This window comes from Natator depressus, chromosome 1 (assembly GCF_965152275.1).
Source record: "Natator depressus isolate rNatDep1 chromosome 1, rNatDep2.hap1, whole genome shotgun sequence".
Taxonomy (NCBI): domain Eukaryota; kingdom Metazoa; phylum Chordata; order Testudines; family Cheloniidae; genus Natator; species Natator depressus.
Window position 1 is genome coordinate 74,530,859 of NC_134234.1, and position 27,154 is coordinate 74,558,012.

At 40.2% G+C, this 27,154-nt stretch overlaps 1 long non-coding RNA gene across 1 annotated transcript in view; it reads right to left on the reverse strand.

The window, feature by feature from the left end:
• LOC141982228 (uncharacterized) overlaps positions 1–27,154 on the reverse strand; it is a 173,533-nt gene that overhangs the window by 132,245 nt on the left and 14,134 nt on the right. Inside the window, exon 2 of the long non-coding RNA XR_012637990.1 lies at positions 5,292–5,370. This is a non-coding gene — a long non-coding RNA (uncharacterized LOC141982228). The remainder of the gene's footprint in view (positions 1–5,291; positions 5,371–27,154) is intronic.

Here is a 27,154-nt window from a genome sequence, read left to right on the forward strand (position 1 = left end):
CTTTCCCTCTGCAAAGAATAAGATGAATGTTTGCGGTGCTGCACATTCCAATTTCTATAGGAATAATGTCCAAACAACCTACAGAGAGTTTAGTGCTTTAAGCTAGTTTAGATTTAATTTGTATAGTGTCTAAAATTAATTGCCCTAATCTATTTATTGTAAATGAGCACAAACAAAACAAATCTTCTAATGTTGTATTCATATTTTAGTTGGGTTATATGTACCCTAGAAACACTTAAAAGCAATTATAAATAGATAATACCATTGTCATGGGAATTGAAATGATTTGCTAAATATATGTGTCCATTATATAGTCCTTCTAATCAGCTGAATACATCCACATATTAATGACTTTGACTTGATTAGTAAATTTATATTTGACAACATTTCCATTTAAGCATAGACTCAGACAGCTGGAACATTGAGATGCATAGTGAATTTGATTGCTCAAAGTAAGGGCTAAAGTGTGTCATTTCGGGTACATCTACACAAGGATAAAAGCCCTGCAGCAAGGTTGCGGCTGGCCCAGATCAGCTGACTTTGGCTCGCAGGGCTCGGGCTATGGAGCTAAAAATCACTGTGTCGACATTCAAGCTCAGGCTGGAGCCCAAACTCTGGGACCCTCCACCCTAGTAGGGTCCAACACTTGGGATCCAGGCCAAGCCCAAGCATCTACACAACATTTTTTAGCCCAGCAGGCTGAGCCCTGCGAGCCCAAGTCAACTGACCCATCCAGCCATGTGTTTTTTTTATCCTTGTGTAGACATAGTCTTAGTGACAGCCCTGCACTGGGTGTGGTAAGAGGAATCAGAGGTCATTCTGCTTCGAGGAAGCACAATACTTCCCTGAATTCTCCACATTTTAGTGGGAGGGAGTGACAGGTAATTTGCTGCATCCCTTTAAAGTATGCCAAATAATTCTGCTCTGCTGGCATGATTTTAGGACGGTAGAGTCATGTCTCTGCCTATTTCCTGCTCCTGCCTACTATCTTTTCTATTAGTTGCTCTGTGGGTGACAGTAACTCACTTGCAGTCCCAAAGTATAGCAACTCTGGGCAGCGATTAAGGAGATTATGCAATGAAGGGAACACTTTACTCCCTCCGCACCTCTGTGGCCACATAAGAGCTGGTCAGAATCCTTTCTCTAGCATTGAGGAGCCATTTATTCTGTAACCCACCCCAAATCACTGGAATGCCTTGCAAAGTAAGCATAAAGTAAGTTTGGCAGAATGTGGCTCTAAATAAACAGCAGACATTTACAAAATACACAAGTAATGAAAGCCAACAGGGAGTATCTTACTGGTTACTGGTATACTTAAAATAACATACAACACATGACTAGGGATGATAGAAAATTTTCCATTGCCTTTTTTTTCTAGCAGAAATTACCTTTTCAATGAAAACTAAAAATGTTCACAAAAAAACGTTCTTATTTTATGATGAAAAGAATTTGTAATGAAAAACTCAATTTCACTCAGGATAGGGGGAAACTTATTTTATTTTTCCCCACTTTGTTCCTTACTGAAAAGGGGGAGGATAGTATAAAAAAAGTGAGAGAAAGTGGGGGGAAATAATCATGCTTTAAAAAAAAACAAAATAAAAAACCACGCCCTTTTCTCCTGGAAAATGGTTAAAAAGTGAGAGTTTTTTCTCCACCAAAAAGACCCATATTTTTCAAAAATCTTTAAAACAAATTTTCATTGAAAAAATATTTCACAGAAAATACTGAACAATATGAAAAAAGTTTTTTCCACATTTTTTGGAAAACATACTTATTTTTTTCATCCAACTATGTACATTGCTATTTATAGAGATATTAGTTCTAAATTAGGGAGCTAGCTGTGAATCACTGGTTAAGACTGTATTTTTATAATAGGTATTACCATAAACCATGAAGATCAGATTTCATTCTCAGTTACACCACTGTAAGTCCATTAACCTCAGTGGAAACAACTGCGCCCGTGAAACAGATGTATACATTCAGTTTCCCTGGTAAAACCCTTCCTAAGCATATCCACTTGTATATCACTGACTTGAATAACTATATTGCCGAGATATAGCAGCTGTTTGTAAAATGTAAATAAAGATTACTGGGATTAAAAAAATAGGTTTAATCAGCTTGGACTACCTGAACTTTTCTTCCTATCCCAGAGCATATATACTCATATATACCCCGCAAATACTATTAGGCAATACAATGGGAGATCTCAGGAGATCTGTGAGTTTTTGTGGTTTGAAACCCCTACCTGCTCTTTAGGAGTTAAGCCTTTGCAGTGCAACATACACAAATCATTCTGAAGAAAGTATTGGACTACCCATTGTGACCTGAACATTTATACCTTTATAATTGTGTGTATATATAAATTTATACCTATATAATTTATATATAATTATATATATATAATTATATATAAATTATAATTTATACCTTTATAATAAACATTTGTGACCTTTATAATTGTGACCTGAACATTTAAACAGTTATTTCATAATATTTATCCTACAAATGGAGCAATGGGAAACATTTGTAGGTGATGGTGCAAAATTTTTGCATGTCATTATATTTGTGGGTATGATATCATTCCAAACCTCTCTGGAGGTTTGATTTTAGAAACTATGCAAAAGTTCCCCTCATTGCATTCCTTCACCCCCAAGAGTACAAGGCATCTGTCCACAGATTTCCCACAATTACACTTCTATGCTCCCATTTCCTTGCTTATCCTGAAATTCATCCTTTTAGTAACCACCACTTATATTTTGAGATACACAGTGGGGCAAATTTGCTTCTCTTCTGGCCTCAGCCGTCACTTTTCAAACTTGATGCAGCTATGGCTCAACATAGTGGCAGTTTGCCTTACCTTATGTGACTTAAGTTAGGGGGAGCTTGTCTGATGTTTCAGGAAGCTTCTAGTCAGAAGGGGTAAGGCAGATAACCACAAAGAATCAGGAGATGGTTGAAAGATGCCTTTGAGAGGATAATTTTCATTTAGATCAGTGGTGGGCAACCTGCTCAGGCACTATAACAGCCCAAAAGGAAATCCTGCACAGGCCCCTTGAGTACTTCAATCTATCTTGTCATTTAGACAACCTTGCCTTTGTCATAGATAGTCCCTTACACCAAAAACCAACAATATTCAGGTTACTCCCAGCCCCACAGGACCAGTCACTTACCCCATATCAGTTACACTTTAGATCTCACACCAAAGACAACGCTTGTAGCCAATCCTATAACAAACTACCTAAAGGTTTATTAACTAGAAAAAGAAAACAAGGGAGTTATTTATAAGGTTAAAGCAGGTAAACATATATATATATTCACATACACAAATGAGTTACCATCTTAAGTTCCAAAGGTAATAAAAGCCTCTATAACAAGCAAGTTCTATAGGTCCTTTATGGCTACCCCAGGCTAAACACTGGGGATCTCTTGCTTATGCTTAGTGAACCTTGCCCTCAGGAGTCCAAGAAACAGATATTTTTATTCCCTCACCCACCCCATGTGCTCTGAGCTGCCACTTCAGCTGATGGGTGGGATTCACATGCACATCTCTTCATGTAGAGGGAGGGAACAAAGTCTTTTATCCTAAGATGTTCCACATTAGTTCGTCTGATGTCGATGGGTAGCAGATAACACTTCCTGTTGGAGACTAGGATTTCACACTCTTTAATGCTTCTCTCCTGTCTGGTGATTTACAGTTACACAGGCTTACAATGAAGACACTTAAACGTTACCTTATAACATGGAATGCAGCGAACTTAATGCTTGTGGCAACTCACAAGCATTAAATAAAGTCTAAACACTAAGCACATTTTTTATAATTCTACTACCTATAATAACAACACTAGTACACAGATGAACCAGACTGATTCCAGCTATGTGTTTGTCAGTATTCAAGTGAGGCCTGGGGACCTTCACATAAGCTGGTACCTGGTTTGCGTGGTATGTGTCAAACTAGCATTCTGGTATGTGTCACACTAGCATTCTGTATTCTATCTGCAATAAGGGATGTTATGTAAGTCTAGAAAGGTGTTGATTTAGAAATATGAAGAATTACTACTTTCAAATGAATATGAGCAGGAAATTACTTAGCTGTAATGGGTAATTTTTTTCTATATTACAATGTTCCATTTCTATCACATCTCCAGCAAAAACTCAAGACAGTGGGCACTGCATCCTCCTCCAAGACATCTTTAGACAACTACATAGTCTAAAACTAATCATGATAATATTACCTTGTATTTGCATTTACAGAGGTATCAAAAGATAAGTAATATCAAGATGCCATCTTGCTCCTGTTGAAATCAATGGGAGCTTTGCCATTGATTTCTGCAATACCAGGAAGCAGACAGAAAAGGAGTACTTGTGGCACCTTAGAGACTAACCAATTTATTTTAGTCTCTAAGGTGCCACAAGTACTCCTTTTCTTTTTGCGAATACAGACTAACACGGCTGTTACTCCGAAACCTGTCAGGAAGCAGACAAGGCATTGTATCTCTCACAAAGCAAATGTCCATCTTGGAAATACAGAAAAGGAGTACTAGTTACAGTGGAAATATTTATAATTGATAAGACACTATCAAAAGTGCAGGTGAAAAAGTATGCACACACCATCCCTGTCACATAACACGAGAACAAGGGGACATTAAAAGAAATTAATAGGTGGCAAATTCAACTCTGACAAAAGAAGTCCTTTTTTACACAGTGTATAGTTAGACTGTGGAACTCACTCCACATGAGGTCGTTGAGGCCAAGAACTTAACAAGATTTTAAAAAGTATTGTCCAGTCACATGGATAACGAGAACATCTAAAGTTTTTATAATTAATAACAAAATCTGGAAGGGATTTAAACCTTATGCTTCAGATTTTAAAACAGTATCTAACTATTAGAGATCAGCATGAGACAGATGATCCCACATCTATCTTCTGTGGGAATCTTATACCTTCCTCTGAAGCATCTGAGTACTGGGGCACTACCAGAGAAAGGATGTTGGACAAGATAGAGCTCTGATCAAATACGGCAATTCCCATGTTCCACATTTTGTATGTGCATAGGTAAAGTTTATGTTCATACCTGTGTAATGTATGTGCACACAAATGCCCAAATTCAGGCATTCATCAGGGGATCTAAATTATTCATATAGGTTAAGTATAACTGCCACTTGGGGAAAAATTCTGACCTTATCCACATACATGCAACTCCAAGTGAAATACATTAGGAGATGTATTTTATTTTAAAATGTTCACTATTTTGTAACTGGGGAAACTTAGGCACAAAAGATGGGTGACTTACCCATCTGTGGTGCTTGTCCTCACTCCAGCCACGGTAAGGGATACAATTTTTGGACTCTAATTCTCTCTTGCCTTGGTCTCTGTACCATAACAATGAGAACTCATTAGCACAAGGAACACACCTATAATGAGATCAACATGCATAGTGAGCTGTACTTCAGTCATGGTCTTCAGCATTTAGAGGCACACACTGGTCAAGTTCATCCCTCGTGTAAGTCCAGTGATTTCTATTAATTTGGCCATTAAATTTTGCAGAGCTAAAAGCAGGTTTGGCCACCTACTTGGCAAAGCTTTTCCTAAGAAATTATATTGTGTATTTTCCATCTCATATAAAAATAGCAAAAAGGATTTTTATATATTCATATGAAATATTTTGCATGACCCTACCTGAGAAAAATGCATAAAATCTAAAAAGAAAGTCCTATATAATAAAGCCTAAATATTAACAAGAGTTCTTACTATCACATTTACTGTCTTCTCTAGGGCTACGATAATTCAATCAACATATATCTCAAAATATATTTGATAATCTATCCTTCCCTTCCTAGAAAGAGATTGCGCTTTAAATAGTATGTGGTTTAAGAAAGCTCATCTGTTGGTTTATATTTCCCAGTAAGTTGGACTTTTCCCTTTAATATATATTTCAATCTGAAGAGCAACATCCTGGCAAAATGAAAACAAATGGAACTGCTATCTCCAATGAGACAATGTATTATTTCAAAATGTATGAAATGGCCCATGCTCTGCCCTATGACAGTTAAATGCTCAAAGTGAAATAGCCAAAAAACATAGTTAATTCATTCAAGGGGACATGAAAAGTAAGATTCCTTTTTTCTTTAATATGGAGAGAAAGAGTGATGGGGGTGGGCGGGAGAGAGAGAGTGAGAATTGTGTGTGTGGGTGTGAAAGAGATGAACTCTGTCCTTATACTATATGAAATGAAGCTGGCAGACTTTGAATCCGAAAAGACAATACTGATCTGCAGGTTGTTGCAATGTCATTTAAAGCAAACAAGATTAACTTTAAACACCATTCAGTTCATTAGAGGTATTCACAGAAAGACAAAAATCAGATTGGAAGATCCTGATTAAGTCTGTAAATAACCGTCTATTGATTCAACACCAGCCCTTATTTTAGCACTAAATCGTCTCTTCTTTTTTTTTATTTTTTTGAAGTTTGTTTGTAAGAAGCCAAATTCTGCTTTTTGTTATCTAAATGACCATAGAAGGGAGGAGCACACCTCTGAATCAACTTACCCCAGGACCCCATGGTGTCCCCTGTGTAAAGTGGGAAGGAGATAGGGTCGGGACAGGGGCACACATCATCCCCTACGGCCCCATGGAAAGGTTAATGGGTGACTTAATTACAATCTATAAGTAACTACATGGGGAACAAATATTTAATAACAGGGTCTTCAATCTAGCAGAGAAAGGTACAATGGCTGGAAGTTGAAGCTAGACAAACTCAAGCTGGAAAATAGGCATTTTTTTAACAGTGAGAGTAATGAACCATTGGACCAACTTACCAAGGGTCATGGTGGATTCTCCATCACTAAACATATTTTAAGTCACTATTGTTTTTTTTTCTAAAAGATTTGCTCTAGGAATTATTTTTGGGAAATTCTATGGTCTGTTTCAGAGTAACAGCCGTGTTAGTCTGTATTCGCAAAAAGAAAAGGAGTACTTGTGGCACCTTAGAGACTAACCAATTTATTTGAGCATAAGCTTTCGTGAGCTACAGCTCACTTCATCGGATGTGTTACACAAGAGGTCAGACTAGATAGGGGTTTCCAAACTTGGTTCACAGCTTGTTCATGGTAAGCTCCTGGTGGGCCACGAGATGCTTTGTTTACCTGTTTCAGAGTAACAGCCATGTTAGTCTGTATTCGCAAAAAGAAAAGGAGTACTTGTGGCACCTTAGAGACTAACCAATTTATTTGAGCATGCATCCGATGAAGTGAGCTGTAGCTCACAAAAGCTTATGCTCAAATAAATTGGTTAGTCTCTAAGGTGCCACAAGTACTCCTTTTCTTTTTGTTTACCTGAGCATCCTCAGGTACGGCTGCTCACAGATCCCAATGGCTGCGGTTCACCGTTCCCAGCCAATGGGAGCTGCGGGAAGTGGAGTGGGCTGGACCACCACTTCCTGCAGCTCCCATTGGCTGGGAATGGTGAACCGTGGCCACTGGGAGCTGCGATCGGCTGTACCTGCGGACACTCAGGTAAACAAAGTGTTTCGCCGCCCGTCAGGGGCTTGCCATGAACAAGCCGCGAACCAAGTTTGGGAACCCCTGGACAAGATGATCACATTGGAATCTATGAATGGGGATTCTGAACAAAAATTGATAGTAACTTGCACATTCCCCATCACACAATGGCCGTGCGGGAGCGGGAGCTTAAGAGCACCTGTCAGCATGGGTTTCATTATAGCCACTAAGCTGGTGAAATGGAAAGGGGAACAGGAATCCTTGGAAATGTAAGTTCTCCATGCAGAGGTCTAGAAAAGTATCTAGCTCCAGTATTTATAAAGTTCTCAGTAACACTGTGTCTGGATCTGAGTCTCAATAACCAAATGGTGCCAAGGGCAATAAACATACTTTCTCTTTCTCTGTTTTTCTTTAGATGGGGAATTATTTCTGAAAGTCACTATCCAGCTGTTCAAATTACTGCTCACCTGTGTCCTCTTGTGTCACCTATGTCCTCTGTGTCCTTTCCCACTTCAGCTATCAGCATCTATTTGCCACTATTCTCTCCTGTTTTCTGTCACTAATATGCATTTGCTCCCAACATTGCTAATACTACATTAAGAGTTATTATATTAATTAGAACTGAATAATGCATCAAGAGATTAATGTGTGAGCGATCTCTTTGAACTTGCACATCACTCCTTTAATTACATATTGTCATTGTATCACATGTAATTTAGACACATTACAAATAGTAGAAGAATAAAAAATTCCTCAATGGCATAGAGACATATAGCATTATCTATGTGCAGCACTGTGCATGGGCTTGATTTGCCTCTTTGGGGGCAGCAATGCCAGCCAAGGCATTCTCTAGTAGGGGACAGGAGACAGATACTGCTGCAAGTCGTGACCCACTGATAAGGGGCTTAGAACTCAGGCTAGACTCCACAGAAGCAGCCACAAAGTAGATTGATAGCTATGCTGAATCAGTGCATGTTGTGGGTAGCCTGACCTTTTCCCGTCCTTGCTAGCTGTTTTGCATTTTGTACTGGCAAACTTCTGGTCCCTCAAAGTAGAGGAACTTGCAAACAGCATTCCTCTTTATGGTTAAACCTCCTTACATTGGAATCCCGAAGTCTGCCTTCCTCAAGAGAAACCCTGAAAATGAATCAAGCTGTAACTAATAATTTGGTCTAGTTATAAGAAAAGTGAGTCACTGCATATAAGGGTTGGTGACCCTTGAGTTAAACAAAATGTTGGGATGTCATTCCTGCACCTTGATAACATGATACTTTTGGTAATATGGCTTAAGAGTTTTAATGCCAGCAAGCATTAATCATACAAAAGGGATTTCCATAATCTCTTGAAGCATCTGTATTACTAATGCAATCTTGGAAATAGAGATTAACAAAAAGCACTATTGCATTAAACAAATACTATCATTAAACTTGATAGCGTGCCTGACATGATGGAAATTGACATTTTTAATGTATTTTTCTTCATATCTATCTCTTTCATTTCAAATAAAGAGAGAAGAGTGTGTTTGAGGGAGATAGTAATATGAAGAGGATTTTACTGGGCAAGCCTGGTGAACCATTTTAAGTGATTCAGCCAGAGCATATTCATCAGGAACTATACTTACTGTAAAAAATTTTAGTAATTTTCACAATATTTTAATGTGCAATGTTCTTCAAAATTACTGAATGATAAGTGGACACATTAGCTAAATTGAAAGATGCAGCAAACATGAATAATGGGAAAATCTACCGTTGATGGACAATAAGGACATGTGGCAGGACTGAAAGTCAAATGGGAATTAACAACATGCATGCAGAAGTGAGACTCTTCAGCATGGTAAAAAATCTGTTATCTTGGTCTACTCCTGTGGAGTGACTCATTGGTTCAGCTATTCCAGTAGTGTAAGCAAGCAGGCCTTTTTGAGCACTGCCTCCTGTACAAGTCGCACAACCCACTGCTAAGCTCTTACTTCCTATACCTCATGAGTGGGCAACACCAGCATATACATTCTTGAGACATCTTAAAGGGACCTGACCTTTAGAAAGTGCTGAACACCAGTTTCTGATGACCAGGCCCCTTTACAGAGGGTCTTAAATAGGGCAACAAAAAATTGAAACATGCAAAATCAGGAGTCATTTTTGAAATCATGGTGAAATCTGTCTTTACCAGTGCACATAATATATGCCCCCCAAAAAATGTTCAAACACTATAAAGGTCTGATCCTGCAAACACATACTACCAAGCATAATGCTTAACATCATGACTAATTCCATTTTGTCTAGTGAAATTATTCATGGCAGTAAGCACTGCACTGAATAGTAAATGTTTGGAGAATTGGACAATGAAACTTTTCTATAATAGCCTTTCTTCTGTAAAATATGTGGCATTTAGAAAACACATGAAGCTGTGGTGTGGGGAGTTTTCTTGGACTTTTCTAAAAGGACGTGGGTAGCACATTTGTGGCTTCATCAGTTGTGAATAAAACGTTTGATTAGGCCAAAATCATGCAGATAAAGCCCCAATACTACACTGATTTAATCTTTGTCTCTCATCGGCAGTGGTCACAATGCATGATAAATTCAGTATACCACATAGTTCTATAATTTACCACTGGTTATGGCCAAACACATGTGATGATGTTCTATAATCCAGTAGAAGTCTTTTATGTGTGACCACTGTTTTTCTTTTGATATATCAAAAGTTTTTGTATAGCACCCCGTGTACATATGCACATCCAAATTGCAATCTTTTCTTGATAAGCAAAGTGAATGAGAAAATAAGAAGAGCCATGCTGGGTCAGACCAATGGTCCATGTAATCCAGTATCCTGTCTCTGACTGTGGCCAGTGCCAGATGCTTCAGAAGGAATGAACAGAACAGGGTAAATTTGAGTAATCCATCCTCTGTCATCCAACCCCAGCTTCTGCATTTGGAGGTTTAGGATCACCTGGAGCAGGGGATTGCATCCCTGACCATCTTGCCTAATATCCATTGATGGATCTAATGCACATGAATTTATCAATTTTTTTTAACCCAGTTATACTTTTGGTCTTCAGAACATCCCACGGCAATAATTTCCACAAGTTGACTATATTTTATGTGAAGAAGTACTTCTTGTTAATACCACGTCTTTTAAATAATTCCGTGTAGCCTTAGACAAATATTAGAAACAAAAATACTTCATGAACAAACTAAAGATAGCTCTTAAATCAGCTATGCCATAGTCAAATAGGAACTGTTCAGGTTATAATGACTCAAACCTGATACTATAGAACAAATACATATGTGTAGTCAAATATATAATGTTACATAATTTTTTTAAATGTCGGGTTCCACTTTCATTACATTCATAGGAAAGATTACCCTTCATTAAATTGGGCCCTAAAACAGTGATTCAGATACATGGACAGAGTTATAAAGTTGTTTGAGTGCTGGATATTGAGAATTTTTCAATTAATATAAGTATATCCCGTCCAATGTCAGATAATCACAATGTACATCTTTGCATTCAGTTTATTTCACAGGAACATTTTTCAATGCCAGTTGACCCATTTATATTTTTAAGCCTTGGCTCTTTTGATAGGGATCTATCTAGTAATAAAAATATTTTTGTTCTCTCTCTCTCCCATTTTAATAAACACTGTGGCTTTCAAAGTTTCCTATTTTTAAGTATGTCAATGAAACTAAACATATGACAATTCGGCAGTTTAAATTTATATCCTGTGCTGAGAAAATAAAGTCAAAAATATGACACTGCAATAACATTTCTAGAGTGCTAATTCTTTTTGTGTTAAATAATTGGTAAAAACTCTGAATCTTAGAGTTATCAGAAAAAAGATCTTCTAATCTACATTACTCACAAATTCAGAGAGCTCATGTACTTAGTTCAAAAGTTGGTCCAGAGGAGGTTTCAGAATAAAGCTTACAATGGAACTCCTGACCCAACCTTAAACATGAAATCACTGCACGTATGTATCTGCATACAAACCTTTGCAGATCAAGGGCACGATGTAATCCATCAAATATAGACTCCAACAAGGCAAGTTGGACCAGAATTCCACCCATCAGAGGGCATATACACTAAGAAGTTATTCTCATTACTTTAAAATCCAGGTCATCATTATGGAACTTTTGTAACTTACTCTGGGATCCCCTTGTGATGGGTACGATATATCTAGGTCAAACTGTGAACTCCATTTTATATTGTAACCTCCATTTTGGATTAAGCCATCCATTTTGAACTCTGCGCTGAACTTATGTCTAACAAATCATTATAATGCTTTCCAGTCAGCTACCCTGCCCAGGAAAGATGCTTGACATCTCAGTTGAAGAATGATCTCTGAGAAGCCATCAAGACAATAACAAAAAGCTATTGACTGTCTCTCAACTACTGGCCCGCCCACATTGAATAATGGACTGTCTACATAGGAGACCTGGGTGGGCCAGGAGGGAGGGAAAGGATAAACATGCCAGTGGAACACATGACAGAAAGTGACAGAGAATGTATTCAAGAAGAGGTGCTTCTCAGTTAGAGGGAGCGGTTCACAATCATATGCAAAAAGATCAGACTGGAGAGAGAGTGAAGAAAGAAAGGAGTCTGCCTAGCCTGAAACACTAACAAGACCTTGGACTCACTGAAAGGGTAAGATCAGACAGGGGGGTGGTGCAACTCACAACTTGTTATTTTGCAAAAGTCTGTAACTCTCTAGAACTTTAAGTGACTGTGGTTAAGAAATTCAATGGATAAACCTGTGTTCCTGGCCTTCTTGTCATATTGTCCTTGAAAGAATTATACTAGAAGCCAAGGGGGACATGGATAGGTGGAACTTTAATGGTGCATGTGCAAACAACTATGGGGTTTGGGAGGTCTGGCATCTGGGTGGCGGGACTGCAGAGTACTATGTCCCAAAGAAGGGTTTGGAAAGGAGTCTGAGCCCGGAAGTGCACCCCAGGAACACAGAACAAGGAAGAGTGACAGACTCAGCTGAGACCATCTGGCAGTTGGGTCCATTTACAAAAGGCTGATGACTATCCAGAGGGAGAGAGAGCCAAGTTCTAACAATCTTACAGTTGTATCAGTAAAACTGTCAACTGTGTAGGACTGATAATCCCCTCCTCTATATGATCCTTGCTTGCCTGTCACTGGAGACTTAGTTGCAAATCTCAAATGTCTTAATAGTTTACGCATTTGCAGTGATTAAATTTTTCATTATTATAAGACCAGAATATAAGAGAGTGTTTGATGCCAGGCCTTTTTTTATGCTATAACCATTGTCAATATAGCCCCTAGCAGCTGTGAAATAGGCACTTGTATTTGTAACTAGCTAGAACTCTTGTAACAGATCAATCATCTTGAAACTATCGCTTGGGAAATATGTTACCTTATCTTGACGTGAGATAGGTGGTAAATATATACATGACAGATAAAATATAACCCACTCTGTCCATACCACATGAAAATGCTTATATATACCTGCCCTGTCTCCTTTAAGGCAAGGAGAACCATATAGGAGCCACACGAGCTGAAAGCAGCTCCTATTGGCCAAGCATACCATTTGAGAACTAACCAGAGACATAAAATGATAATAAAAAAAGTGATGAAAAGGATTAAATTATTTTACGTCATCTTTTCCATCATCATTAATTCCAATGGGATTAGACATGCATGTGGGTTACTGACATAGAATATGTATGAGTTTGAACACTTGCTTCAGTACGATTGAAATCCATAAGCTTCTATAATATTACACAGTAAACTAATGTAACTCTTTTGCCCGGTGGAGTCAGCAGCAGCAAGGTCCGTGTTCAATATCTAGGGGTTCCTTTTCAACAATACAACACAAAACCGGCTCGAATCCCCAACCAGTGACCTGGGACAATTACACACCACCCCCTGGCCACCTCTGAGAGGCAATACTTCCAGTCTCACAAGCACAGAGTCTGAGTGTAGCAAAAGCTTTTAATAAAAGGAGGGAATTAACTCAGCATTAATTTGGGAAAACGCTGCACCTAGGGCTCATAAACACAGACCATGAGCAAAAGACCCACCCCCCCAATAAGTTGGATATTGTCCTTTTCCCCTCAGGGTCTTGAGTCCAGCAACTGAAAAGTCCTTTTAACGTTCCCATCTCTGTACCCCACTCACAGTTGCTGTCCTTGGCCAGTGCAGTCCCAGAGTTCAGAGGTTCATCCACAGAGTTCAACTCCCACCCTGTGTGGAAGGCAGTGGGGGGGCGGGGTAAGGAGGCACCTTACACACTGCACTTCTCGGGCACTCACTCGTCGCCCCATTGGCCAATTGCCATGCCTCTGCAGGACTCTACTCTGGCCCTCTCCACTAGCTTCTCTGCTGGCTGCTTGCCACACCTCTCTGCCAGCCACCCTGCTAGCCACTTGCCATGCCTCTCCACCAGCCACCCACTTGCTACACCTCTCCACCAACTGCCCTGTTGGTCACACCTCTCTGCCAGCTGCCCTGCTAGCCACTTGCAACGCCTCTCCACTCACCAAGATGTCTTCAGCCCTTCCCCACACTTAATACAGCTCTCAGCGATTTCAGCTGTTAGTGGAGGAGCCTCATTGCTGGGGCACACTGCATAACCTCTTGCAATAGAAACACTGTCCAAAGGAGATCTAATACTTAGACCTAGGTATCAGTGATTTCAGCTCTGCAGTGTGTAACAAGACTCTCAATTGAGTCTAAATTAGTTCTTTTATTATACCACAGAGAGAAGAGGGATCAAGTGATGTCTAGAACCCTTAAACAGGACCCACACTCCCCTTTCAACTCATTGGGCTTTGGAACCCATGTTCCCTGCCTAGCGAGTGCTGTTCAGTTGAGGGTGAGTCCCTCCATTGGGATACGCCAGGTACACTTCTGCCACCCTTGGTTCACACAACAAGGATAACAACCCTTTATTACTCCTGCCCCAATAACCAGGAAACTGGGGATCCAACACGAGCCACAAGTGATCATTTGGGCAAGCAGTCCCATCAAGCAGAGCACCTAGGCAGGGTGGGTGTGTCCATGCAAACAAGATCAGTTTCTGAAGTCTTTTTCCACAGCTCACCAATAGATGTCAGGGGAGAGCTCATCCAGACTCTGCTTACACTAGTATTGTGAACATGAAGTAGGAGTCAAAGCAAGACTCTGTTCCACGAAATATGACACAGTAAATGTTTTCTTTATGGGACTAAAGAATATGAGACATCTGTCTATTTATCTTAGTTATTTTTATGGTGCTTATCATAATATGTAAACACCAGCATTCTCATTTGTCTTTTATTTTCCATGATTTTGTTTCCCTTCACAGTAACCCATTGTTTTGTTCACAAAACTAAATCCCACTGGTATATCCTGTCCTTCACCCTGCTGGCATTGCAAACAGGGATTTAGTGTTTAGAGATGGGAGAGGACCATTGTTGGCTTGTTGATAGGCTACCCCCTTCATTTGCTTCTGAAAAGGCGATTTTGTTGGCATCATGAAATAGTGAAGTGTGGTGACATGATTTTTAAAGCTTATTGTACTGCAAGGAGCATTTTAGATTGTAAATCTTGTGCTGCATCTTGTGCACGTATTTATCTGATATTTTGATAAGCATTATCTGTCAATGCACAGCTACCATTGACAGAGAGCTTTTTGGAATATGTGCCATCTGCATGGCACAACTGCTTTTCAAAAGAGAATGATGATAATTCATTTCTAGTTAATGGACACATGGTTTCTGTTCTCCAACTACTATGATTCTTTAAACGACAAACAGGCTCTGGAAAATAGTTAGAAATTCTTAATCTGGCTTCCAACATTAAAGAATTGCTTTAGTACATATATAACCTTATTCTTGAAAATCAAAATGAAATGAAGGACTCTTACACTATGCTGTGGTGTCTTGCCCATATAAATATAATGAACATGAAAGAAATGCTGGGCTCTGGGCTCTCATTAGTGGGTATGCTCACACTTTAAAAGACAGTATGGGCAACTCTCTCTCATTCTTAGGTGTCTGAGATCAGCAGTTGAAAAACTGATATTGGTCCAGGGTAAAGAGGATGGAGTGACACTTGGAATACATTTTAGTGCATAGCATGTTAAGAAATGTCTAAAAGCTACATTTAAAAACTTTATAAAAAATCTCTTACATGATCTGTATATAAAAATATTGGAGTGGAGCAGAGTGGAGTGCAGTGCAGACACAATGGTATCAGTTACACACAGGTGAATCATTGATTTTTATTATTACATACCTCTCATGACAAAGTTGTCACAGAGTGGAAACTAGTCTCTTCCATCCCTTTCTGTCATTAACCTCTGCTTCCGTATGTTCTATGTTAGTGGTGGGCAACTTGCAGCCCACGGGCTGCACATGGCTCATCAGGGTAATCCGCTGGGGGGCCTTGAGACAGTTTGGTTACATTGACCATCCACAGACACTGCTCCCATTGGCAGGGAATGGCGAACCGCGGCCACTGGGAGCTGCGGGCAGCTGTGACTGCGGACGGTCAATGTAAATAAACCGTCTCACAGGCCACCAGCAGATTAGCCTGACGGGCCGCGTTCGGCCTGCGGGGTGCAGGTTGCCTACCACTGCTCTATGGTATTGAGAATGACTGTTCTGCGACCCTTGCTAAGAGTTCTTTTAAGGTTTCTCTTGGGCTCCTTCATTTCCACACACCAATTGACTTCCACTTGACAGCTTCATGTGAGAGACTGTTTTGACATCCAGACTATACGTCCCAAACATGTCCATCACTCCCTTCTCTTTCTAGTGGAGATAAGCTGATGGCTGGGAATTCCTCAGATCTCTTCATTGGTGATTAAAGTCCCTCTGTACAATGCCCAGAATCTTTTGTAGGCACTTGTTTTGAAAGACATCTAGTTTTCTATCTAACATATTAATAGATCTCTAGCTCTTGCAGCCGTATTTCGACACCAAAATTACATTTGAGTTGAAAATTCTCAGTTTTGGTCTGATACATTGTATCTTTCATTTCGATTTGTTGATGAGTTTAGTGAATGCTGTGGATGCACTTTTTTGCATTCTAATATGAGGTCAGAGCTTGATATCTCTGGGTTTCAAGGATGTTTGTTTTGACATAACTGCTTTTGAACCCTGATTGGTCTGCTGTGTTTGCAACGGTGTGTGTCTTTGTTTGTAACTTTGTGTGGGTGGTGCTCAATAGTGCGATATTGTCAGCAAAGTTTAACCTTTTACCATCTACCCATGCTATCCCAGTGGTTTTGTTGCTAATATACTACTTCATCATCCAGAGTATGGTAATGCCAACTAACAGCACAGATAGAATGCATTCCTGTTTCACCCCAGTGTGCATGTTGAACTACTGTGTTGTCTGTTTGCCCTTACAGCACATATTGTATCACTGTACAAGCATAGCCTCAGTGATGTTGATGGCTTTAGCTGAAATTCCATAAGACTGGAGACTATTCCACAAAGTATGTGTCATGGGGTGCTCCCACCTCTCGTGAGCACCCCTTCATTGACTATGTGCAGGCCTGCACTTTCTCTCCCTGTAGCTCTCCTTGGGCTTAGGTCCTTAATGAGTCCTGTAGTCTATCAATGGTCTCACCCCTGGTGTCTAGATGTACTCCAGGGCTTCCGCATGGAGGCAATGACCTCACCGTCTCTGGGCATTTCAGGACCCAGCTCTGCTGCTGGACTACTAACAAGTTCATTTCCCCTTCTGGGGTCCCTCAAAGTCCAGGTCACTTCACCCAGTGGCTACTGGGAGGTGGGGGAGGACCCAGGCCCGCCCACTACTCCAGTTCCTAGCCCAGGGACCCCATAGATAGCAGTTGTATGCTGTGTCCCTTTATCTAAGTCACTGCTCTAATTCCCTGGGCCACTTCCCCGCAGCTTTATACCTTCTTCACATTACCTCAGGGCCTTGGACTGATGCAGTCCCAGTAACCATCCCAGAGCTCCTTCTCACTCCACCCCAGCTTCTATCAGCACTGCTTTGTCCTGAGGTCCTGTAGCTCCCTCATCCTGTCACATGCGATCCATGGTCCCACAGCTTCCGCAAGGAACTGACCTCACTCTGGCCTTGCATCTCTTCTTATACTAGCCTTTTTATACTACTTATTTTGTTATTAACCTCTTTGAATTAATAACAAGCTAAATTATAAGAACTACTGAGTTCCTGTTAACACCAAAGAAACAAATGCCTGAGCAGGTACAGAAGAAGATCTGGGTTGCAAATTTGATGCAAACATTGGAAAACATTTGGACAGAGAAATCAGCACAAACAAAAGGAACAGCCAAAGCAATAATTAAAATATCAACGAAAAATAGAAAACACAGTGAGGCTTAAAATTAGTAAACAAAGGTAAAATAAACCCTATATAAAGAAAACCCTTTCCAGTTAACAGTTAAGTATATGGCCAGTCCCGTGGCAGTTTTAGTAACCACTCCGGATGGAGATGTGTAAAAACATTCTGATCAAATCCAATTATACTTGCCAAGGGACTAAATATAACAATTTTCAGAAATGAATGCACTGTATATACTAACTTATAAGGTCCAGTCAGAGGCCTTGTGTGTTTTGTTTTTGTTTTATTTGTTTATGTTATTGCAGGTTAATCTATAAATTTATGGAAGCAAGAAATATGCTGTGAAATTTGCTATGGCTTGTTGGCGATGTCATTACTAGTCCTGTCTGTGCCACAGGATTCCATCTGAAGAATAAGACAATTGTTAAATTACTGAAATTTTAATAGAGTGAGCACCCTTCTTAGGGGCACAAGCATAAAACCAAGCTGGGTCAAACTAAAGGTCCATCTAGCCCAGTGTTCTGTCTTTTTAACTATGACCAATGCCAGGTGTTTCAGAGAAAATAAACAGAACAGGCAATGATCAAGTAACCATTGTAGCCCATTCCCAGCTTCTGGAAAACAGATGCCAGGGACACTACTTCTGCCCATCATGGCTAATAGCCTCTATGAATTTATCTCTTTCTTTTACAAAAAAAACAACAACACCTTGTTATAGTCTTGGCCTTTACAACATTTTCTGACAAGAAGTTCCACGGGTTAATTTTCCTGTGTTTATTTCCTTTTGTTTATTTTAAACCTGCTGCTTAGCAATCTTATTGGTAACCCCTAGTTCTTGTGTTATAAAAAAAAAGCAGTAAATAACACTTTCCTGTTTACTTTCTCAGCAACAGTCAGAATTTCATAGACCTTGTCATAAATACAAAGGGAAGGGTAAACACCTTTAAATCCCTCCTGGCCACAGGAAAAAAACCCTTTCATCTATGAAGGGTTAAGAACTTAAGATAACCTCGCTGGCACCTGACCAAAATGACCAATGAGGAGATAAGATACTTTCAAAGCTGGAGGGGGGGGAGAAACAAAGGGCTCTCTCTGTCTGTGTGATGTTTTTGCTGGGACCAGAGCAGGAATGCAGGTCAGAACTCCTGTAAAAAGTTAGTAAGCAATCTAGTTAGATATGCGTTAGATTCTGTTTTGTTTAAATGGCTGATAAAATAAGTTGTGCTGAATGGAATGTATATTCCTGTTTTTGTGTCTTTTTGTAACTTAAGGTTTTGCCTAGAGGGATTCTCTATGTTTTGAATCTGATTACCCTGTAAGATATTTACCATCCTGATTTTACAGAGGTGATTCTTTTACTTTATCTTTAATTAAAATTCTTCTTTCAAGAACCTGATTGCTTTTCATTGTTCTTAAGATCCAAGGGTTTGGGTCTGTGTTCACCTATGCAAATTGGTGAGGATTTTTATCAAACCTTCCCCAGGAAAGGGGGTGTAGTGCTTGGGGGGGATTTTTTGGAGGGGGAGACAGTTCCAAGTGGGCACTTCCCCTGTTATTATTTTTAGACACTTTGGTGGTGGCAGCTTTTAACCTTAGCTGGTAAGAATAAGCTTAGGGAGTCTTTCATGCAGGTCCCCACATCTGTACCCTAGAGTTCAGAGTGGGCAAGGAACCTTGACAGACCTCTATTGTATTCCCCCTTTAGTTATCTCTTTTCCAGGTTGGAAAGTCCCAGTCTTGTTAATCTTTTCTTTTATAAAGTTGTTCCAAATCCCTGATTATTTTTGGGGGAAGGGGGTTTCCTCATTTTTTTTTTCTCCAGTTATGGCTGTTGCACATTAAGTGAATGTTTTTAGGGATATATACACAATGATTCCAGAACCTCTTTTCTTTTGGGTGGTAGCAGCTAATGTAGACCGCATTCTTTTATATGTATAGTTGGAATTATATTTTTCCAACATGCATTACTTTGCATTTGTCAGCATTGAATTTCATCTGCTTAGTCACCCAGTTTTGTAAGATCCCTTTGCAACTCTTAAGTCTGTTTTGGACTTGATTATCTTGAAGTTTTGTATCATCTGCAATTTTTTGCCACTTCATTTTTTTGCCTTTTATATATATAGATCATTTAACAGTACTGCCTTTTCCCAGTACAGACCCCTTCTTGGGTGTTCCAAGGTGCTAAGGAAACCTTAGTTACCCAATTGCCTCACTAGTTGTGTAGTAGGCTTCCTGTTTTTGATATACTATCAGTATAGGAAAATCTCAAAATCTGAAAGCAGCCTCCAGGCTTAATTCTCTGAGGAGGGGAAAGTTTTAAAAAACATTTTGGGAAGTCTAAATTCCAGTATTGGGATAGATAACAGTGCAGATTTAATCAAAGTCCTAGCCAAAGTAAACCTTACTATGGACAACAACTTGAAGCCAACCCCTGCAAAAAGTCCTGTACAAAAGTCATGTTAGAGTTGTTTCCCTGATAATGTTTACTCTAGCAGCATTTATTTCACTAGCATCAAAGGGAGAAAAAAGGCTAAAAGAAGGCAAAGTAAAAGCCATTTTTTTTATCCAGGTAACTGATTTTCCAGCACAAAAACTCTCCACAACTCAGTAAAGGAATATCAAGTGGCTAAACCCGGTAAAGGGGATGTTAAAAAGGAAGAATGTGGAAGATGGGAAAATCTGGCACTCTATGGTAACAGAATCTGTCATTCCTTTTGAGGCCATAAAAGACACTCAGGGAATGTGGATATTTCATGTACCAAATAAGGCATGTATTTCTGTGTGGGTACAGGGATTAACATCTAAGACATTAACAAAAGGGTGGCAAGAAGCTTCAGGACAACATGCTTTAGTAGTTAAGAGGGAATATAATCCAACTAACAAAAGGTGTTTAGGGACATGGTGCATATGCATTGGGGCCAATGTATCCCAAGCAATTAATACCAAAGCTGAGGAACTGTGGCACCCATATACACCACATAAACAAACCCCTCAGACACATCAATACCATCAGGAAAAAAAAACCCAAGAATATATAATTCAAAGGTTTGGTTTATAATATTGAATTATTGGTTTGAATTATTTTATTTATTTTATTTTAAATAAAATTATTTTATTTATTTAAAATAAAACTAAAATTCCAGTAATAGAAATTGGATGAAAATAAATAGTACAAAATGCAAGATCATGCATGTAGGGACTAACATCAAAAGTTTTTGCTATAAGATGGGGACATATCAGCTGGAAGCAACAGAGGAGGAAAAGACCTGGGTATCTTGGTCAATCACAGGATGACTATGAGCTGTCAATATGATGCAGCTATGAAAAAAAGCCAATGCAATCTACAGGAGAGGTATTTCCAGTAGAGATAGGGAAGTATTAGGACCATTATACAAGGTACCAATGAGACCTCAGCTGGAATACTGTGTGCAGTTCTGGTCTACCATGTTTAGGAAAGATTAATTCAAACTGGAGCAGGTGCAGAGAAGGGCTGCTAGGATGATCAGAGGCGTGCACAACCCCTTCTGAGAGAAGATTTACGGAGCTTGCCTTGTTTAGTCTAACAAAAGGAAGAACGAGGGCGATAGGATGACTGTCCTTAAATTCTATGAGTCTATGAAAAAACTACTCCATGTCTCCACGGATTAGGAGGGCTCCCTGCACCCCCGACTTAACTGAAAGCCATTTCCTATTTTGATGTTTCCACACAGGGTTTTAGTCATTTGGTTAACAACTCTGTGGTTTCCTAAAATAGCAGCAGCTTCAGCTGCTACGTCTTCAACATATCTCTGTTTAACTTTCCTTGTGTGGCTTTATCTGTTTTCTTGTATGCCCCCTTTGCTTTTTCCAATATTTTATTGGTCTTAGCATTCAGGGGTTTTCGCTTCATTGTTTTTCTGTCTTTAGTAAGATGCCATGTCTTTTGGCTTATTCAATTCTTGCTCTGGCTATGCTGATATCTAACTGCGACTGCTGAAGCTTGAATTACATTGTCTCTGCCCATTTTTTTTTCAGGTCCAGTCAGTGTTACTTTCATTTGCTTCTGGCAGTGCCTCAAATCAAATCTAATCTTACTTCAGGTTGGAATTTCTCACAGTACTCTTCATTTCTGTAGGGTTGATTTTCTCAGCAACTTTCTGTTTAAAGTTGATCTTTCTCTGTTTTTATTTCAGTTTGGCAACACACAAATTCTGTGTTTCAGAGTAGGAAGTTAGTCTGTATCCGCATGTTAGTCTGTATCCGCAAAAAGAAAAGGAGTACTTGTGGCATCTTAGAGACTAACAAATCTATTTGAGCATAAGCTTTCGTGAGCTACAGCTCAGTGAGCTGTAGCTCACGAAAGCTTATGCTCAAATAGATTTGTTAGTCTCTAAGATGCCACAAGTACTCCTGTTCTTCTTACAAACATTGTGGTGGCTGCTGACATTTACTGCTTGTTATGCCCTTGTGTATTGGACAGCTGACCTGTATCTAGAGTTGATGCAGATGTGATCAATCTAGATTTTTTGTTTTGCCCTCCGGTGAATTCTGTGTTTCCCTATGTATATCTCTGTGAGGGAACTGAGTGATGCAAATCTAGGTTAGAAAAAGACATAATTTAATGAGTCTCTCTATTTTGGATAATGATTCCCAACCTATGCTTCCCCAGGCTCCTTCCATTACTTGGTTATCTCATCCTATTATAGTGTTAGTCACTCATCACAAGGAGTAAATCATGTTTTGGTATTTTATCAATCACACTTCGGAGGCCACTACAGAACTTATATTTGTCCTCATCACTATGTGTCTCTGTTGGATTATAGCTCTGTGTGATTGACATTGCAGTCCAGTGGGGTTTCTCTGCACAGAGTCAAATCCTTTTCGTGATGCCTATTTGCAGTGACCCAGCTAGGCGAGGCTATGCTAATTGTGGGGAGGGGCAAAGGCAAACCAAGACAAAAGGGATAGTTTTAATTTTTTGGAACTTTATAAGGGAAAAGCCAAATATTGTGAAGAGCATAGATAACACAGATAATTACCAAGTACTTGCTACTTATAATAATAAACTCTAGGTCAGGGATCGGCAACCTTTGGCATGCGGCCAGTCAAGGTAAGCTCCCTGGCAGGCTGGGCCGGTTTGTTTCTCTGCCGCGTCCACAGGTTCGGCCAGTCGCAGCTTCCACTAGCCACGGTTCGCTGTCCCAGGCCAATGGGGGCTGTGGGAAGAGCGGCCAGCACATCCCTCAGCCTGTGCCACTTCCTGCAGCCCCCATTGTCCTGGAACGGCGAACTGCAGCCCGTGGGAGCTGCAATCAGCCAAACCTGCAGACGCAGCAGGTAAACAAACGGTCCTGGCCCACCAGGGGCTTTCCCTGGTGGACTACGTGCCAAAGGTTGCCGATCCCTGCTCTAGGTTATCAACACATGAACCTTTGTGAGCTTATACACACTACCTTTCCTTACTCTGTGCAGTTAATACCAAATGCACTATTATTAACAAGAACAAAAGAGATTACTCAACAATATACTGTGTCACTTCAGAGAAGAATCAACTTTTCCTCTCCTTGGCTGTAAGTCCAGCTCCCACTCTCACTTCTCTTCAGCTTGAAGTGTTCCTTTGATTCAATGTTCCCCACCTCGTGGTCCTCACTTGCCCATTAGGCACCTTTAACTATATTCCATCAATAGATATTCAAACGGTCATTCTCTCTATTCATTTACTTTAGGTTCTGAGCTTCTTGTTTACTTTTTTCAGGATCTATTTTCATCTAACACAGCTTTTTGATCAATTCCTTTCTTCACCAATTATATTTACTTCCAGTTATTTACCCTTGATACTCCCTCTCTTCTATGTCTATAGATTTTATTTCCCTTCACTTATCTTCTCTAATAGTGTCTGCTCACATACCCAGGTCTGGGTTTTTTTTAATACTTCTCCTGACCTGGAACCTTTCCTATTTTCCTCCTTCTTGCTTCCCAGGCCCCTATTTTTCTTCTTCTATTCTTCTTGTATTCTATCACCTCACTTCCTACGCCAGCTCTGGTTCATCTGCTAGCTCAGCATCCAGAGCACTGTACTTCCCTCCTCTTCTCACAGCTTGGTCCAACTGCCTGCTTTGGGCAGATTCCATGCCCTCTCCCAAGCTCAAGCTGCCTTCTCTTTGTCCGTCTCTCTCCCCAGGACATCATTCTATGCTGTTGCATCATAGCTGCAGCAAGTACTAGTGCCAGGTCAGGGTTACTACACAGATCTTTACTGTGTGAAAAATTGTTTTCACATTCCAATAATCAACTTTGAATTGTTTTCTTGCTGCCAGCATCAAACATTTTGGGGTGCTGGCTTCCAGAGACTGACTTTCACCAGGAATCTTCATGCAGTATGAAGGGTCGACAGTATTCTATGCCAAAGAGCCATTTTTACTAGAATGGTAGCCTGGTTTCAGAGGCTAGGTGGTAAGTCTCGAGCTCAACCCTCCCCAATTTCTCTGCACTTGGGACAGGCAGCCACATCAAAGTACAGCAGGTAGGACTTAATTGTCAACAAATAATTTATCTAAGGAATTTAGCATCTTTTTCTGTGAGAAAAACATCCACTAACAGATTGTAAAGTCTCACAAAGTTATTATTCAAAATTCCTTGATTTTCTTTGCACGTTTTAGTTAAAACCATGATGTGATGGTAGTTATCTGACAGTGTTCCATACCTCCAGATCAACTGTGTTTGCTAATTGTGATTATATACAAATCACATGATATTGTGCTAACAGGGGAATTTTGGGAGGGACTTCTCCAGGTGAAGGAGAAGCCATTACGTGACCTTTGGGGTAAGCTTGTTGTCTCTTGTGTGTGTATTTGTGTTTGGTGTGGTGTGCTTTCTGCTGGACTGAAATATACCATTTGGTTTGTTTGTTTGGGGGACCGTGTGCTGACCATGTGGGTGCTGAGCCTAGCAGGCTGCTAGGCAAGGCTGAGAGGTGAAAGCTTCTTAACAAGGCTTTGATCCCTAAGCTCTTTAGCACCCATTTACCCTTAACCAGGGCGCAGAGCTACTCAGGAAGACCAAGGCTTTAAAAAGCCCACTCCTAAGTGACCAGATGAGCTAGTGAACAGGAGCAGCTAACAGGGGAGTTTTGCAAGGGAGTTTTTTTTGGGGGGGATGTGAGGAGGGGCTACATACCCTTACCATTCCTTAAATTTCTTTAGAGCCCAAAACATCCCCTGATAAAAACAAAACAACAAAAAAGGAACAAGCTTCACGAGTAAAAAGAAAATGCAGGCAGAAGTCCAGCAACAGAGTGGGGGCTACCCAGTTTATTGCACCCAATGCAGCACGTATGATTACCTGCCCTATGGGCAGGTGGTGTATGTGTGCATTCGGTGCAAGGAGCTCCTGGCCCTCAGAGACCATGTACAGCTTTGGAGACCAGCGTGGATGAAATGGAGGAGTTAAGGGAGACAGAGAGATACATAGATGAGATTTTCCAGGATACAATAGAATGGTCCCATCTCTGTGCTGTAGAGGAGGATGAAAGCCTCAGGGAAGGAGAACATACAACTGGAGCAGAGGGAAATGATCCCATAGTTGGGACCCTCCTTTCAGATGATGTTGTGGTCTCCTCTCGCACTGAAGATACTGATTTAGTTGGCTTTGGTCCTGCTATGAGCAGGGGGTTGGACTAGATGACTCCTGAGGTCTCTTCCAACCCTAATCTTCTATGATTCTATGATTCAATACCTCTCCGGGGGAGGGAACTCCAGTTATTAGAAAGAGACAGCTATTAGTAATGGGTAGTTCGATCACTAGAAACATAGATAGCTGGGTATGTGATGACTGGGAGAACTACATGATGACTTGCCTGCCTTATGTGTAGGCTTGTAGTGCTGGGCAGAAGCTGGTGGTTGTGGTACATGTAGGTACGAATGACATAGGGAAGGATAGGAGAGAGGTCCTGGAGGCCAAATTTAGGCTGCTAGGTAAGAGATTGAAGTCCAGGACATCCACGGTAGCATTCTCTGAAATACTTCCAGTCCCACATGCAGGGCCAGTTAGACAGGCAGAACTACAGGGTCTCAATGCGTGGATGAAACGATAGTGTAGGGAGGAGGGCTTTAGATTTATTCGGAACTGGGGAAACTTTGGGGAAAGGGGGAGTCTATACAGGAAGGATGGGCTCCACCTAAACTAAAATGGAACCAGATTGTTGGTGCTTAAAATAAAAGGTTTGTAGAGCAGGTTTTAAGCTAAGGTCTGGGGGGAAGCCAACATGTGCGGAGGAGCATGTGGTTTGGACTTCCCTTAGGGGAGGATCTATAAATGGAGATTCCCTAAGTCCTAATAAGGAGGAGAGGATGGAAGATGATAAAATACAAGCAAGATATGATGAGAAACAGTCAAAAGAAAAAAAGTCCCATTCAATTACATCATGTAATGGCAGACAGCAAAAAAGTAACAAGTTTTTAAAGTGCTTGTCTACCAATGCTAAAAGTCTAAACAATAAGATGGGTGAACTAGAGTGCCTAATATTAAATTAGGATATTGATATAATAGGCATCACAGAAACTTGGTGGAATGAGGATAATCAATGGGACACAATAATACCAGGGTACAAAATATACTGGAAGGACAAACAGGTCACGCTGGTGGGGGAGTGGAACTATATGTGAAAGAAAGCGTAGAATCAAATGAAGTAAAAATCTTAAATGAACCAAACTGTACCATAGAATCTCTATGGATAGTAATTCCATGCTTGAATAATAAGAATATAGCCGTAGGGATATATTACAGACCACCTGACCAGGATGGTGATAGTGACTGTGAAATGCTCAGGGAGATTAGAGAGGCTATTAAAATAAAAAAACTCAATAATAATGGGAGATTTCAACTATCCCCATATTCACTGGGTACATATCACTTCAGGACAGGATGCAGAGATAACATTTCTTGACACCTTAAATGACTGCTTCTTGGAGGAGCTCACCCTGGAACTCACAAGAGGAGAGATCATTCTTGATTTAGTCCTAAGTAGAGAACAGTATCATGTCCAAGAGGTGAATAGGCTGGATCACTTGGTAACAGTGACCATAATATATAAAATTTAACATCCCTGTGGTGGGAAAAACACCACAGTGGCACAACACTGTAGCATTTAATTTCAGAAAGGGGAACTACACAAAAATGAGGATGTTAGTTAAGCAGAAATTAAAAGGTACAGCACCAAAAGAAAAATCCCTGCAAGCGCATGGAAACTTTTTAAAGACATCATAATAGAGGCTCAACATAAATGTACACCCCAAATTAAAAAAAGCATAGCAAGAGAACCAAAACAGAGCCACCATGGCTAAACAACAAAGTAAAAGAAGCATTGAGAGGCAAAAAGGGATCCTTTAAAAAGTTA